Source organism: Limulus polyphemus, unplaced genomic scaffold (assembly GCF_000517525.1).
Source record: "Limulus polyphemus unplaced genomic scaffold, Limulus_polyphemus-2.1.2 Scaffold5027, whole genome shotgun sequence".
NCBI classification, from domain to species: Eukaryota; Metazoa; Arthropoda; class Merostomata; order Xiphosura; family Limulidae; genus Limulus; species Limulus polyphemus.
Window position 1 is genome coordinate 50717 of NW_013670637.1, and position 2122 is coordinate 52838.

Sequence of the window (2122 nt, forward strand, 5' to 3'; positions counted from 1 at the left end):
ACAATAAAACCATCTCAGGCCTGTGTTATCAGGACAATAAAACCATCTCAGGCCTGTGTTATCAGGACAATAAAACCATCGCAGGCCTGTGTTATCAAAAATAGTTTGAATAACTAGTATATACTTCAAATTGTAAGTTCTGAAACAGTTTAATTAATTTGTAACAACTAAAGATACTTTGTTGCAGTGATCAAACCTTAAATATTTTACATTTTTTTCTTTCAACAAATTATTATATTTTAATTAATTAAACCTTAAAAATAAGTTTCCAAACACCTGAACATATACGTTTCACTTATTTGTTTGTTTATTAGTTTGTTTGTATCAAAAACTACACAATAAGCTCCGTCTAGCTCGAGGAATCGAACCCCGGATATTTTTTTTTAAGCCGACTACAAATGTTTGACGCCAATCAGCATTAAGTACGATCAGTAAATATGAGAATCAAATGCTTTATAAGAATATTTTTAGAATAAACTAACAATAATAATATGGAAGAAAACGTTAGGAAAATGTCCAGCATTCATCTTTGTAGCTGTACAGCTTATTATATTGTACAAAAATAGCGTTCTGATGGTACTGCTAATTATTATAAAGTTACAAATGACCACCTTTTGCAATGAAGTGTAACAATTCGACTATAATTAATCGAAATTCAATCTACCAATAAATAACTGTTATTCCCATAACATATAATCTTTCCGAGAAGATTAAACACCTCTAACGGTATCTATACTAAAATCTTTAAAGTAACAGACTCGAAATTTACTTCTAAGACTTTTGTCATTAAAGGCACAACAATTCCTAACTCAATAAAAGAAGCCGATTCAGATTTTTCTGTTTCACTTATTCATCTAATTTGGTATTTTTATCAACATTTTCTTCAGTCTCTCTCCCACCTTTTCTTTTATACTTAATTCCAGGCTTGAAGTAATTGGAAACCGAACTATTTTTACGATACAACTTGGACTACCATCAATTTTACCGTCTACTAAGCCTAAGTCCGTTTAAAGTTTTTTTCACTCGGTTAAGCGAAGTGTTAAAACACCTGCTGGTTGGGTTTAGTGGGTTTTTTTCCACCTCAAGTACTTCGTCTTCTTGGGTCGAGTATTTAGTAATTGCAAAGAGGAAAACAAATTATCATGCACATTTTTCTGCGATCTGTTAAATTGAAGATTAAAAGTTCGGTGCGTTAGAAAAAATATTAAAAACAGTAATATGATTGTATAACATAATATTTTTGATTTTAGAGATAGAATCGTATTTCTTTAATCTGAAACGAATGGGTGTAAACTTATATCCTGGAAAAAAAAAATGAAAGAAAATAGGACAACGTAAATATAAAATCATGGATAAGGTATCGGTGCAAAATCGTTTTTAAATAACTAAATATTCCACATGTATTATATTCCAAACATCGGACTTGGGAACAAGTTATAAAACTGTTAAGGTTATATTACATAACGCAGACAAGGTTTAGAACTTCTTTCCTCTGTTTTAGTACTTAGATTTGATATTTTTTTGTGAATTGTCAATGAACGACTTTCTAAATAGTCATGAACATTAACTGTTAGAAAAAACATATTGTTTGTTTTGTTTAGAGCAGAGCCACATTGTGCCACCTGCTGAGTCTACCGCTAGGAATTGAACTCCAGATTTTAACATTGTAAGTCCGTAAACTTGTCGCTGTCCCACCGGTGGAGGCTAAAAAAAAAGTGAAACCATTTAAAAGCTTAACATTGTGATTTTTTTTCACCTTTTTATAAGTCATTTTTTGACTTCTTATCATTATGACCTCGCCATTGTCGAATAAATTTAATCAGAACTTTAACGTGCTGATAGGGTTGAAAAAGCACTTTAAACGGCAAACATTCAGTTCAAACGACACTTTAAAAACCTTTACTTTTGACTGTTAAGGCTCTACACATATAAAAATGCACAAAAACATGGCCAGGTGGTTAGGGGGCGCTCGACTCGCAATCTCAGGGTCGTGGGTTCGAATCCCCGTCACACCAAACATGCTCGCCCTTTCAGCCGTGGGGGCGTTATAAAGTGACGGTCAATCCCACTATTCGTTGGTAAAAGAGTAGCCCAAGAGTTGGCGGTGGGTGGTGATGACTAG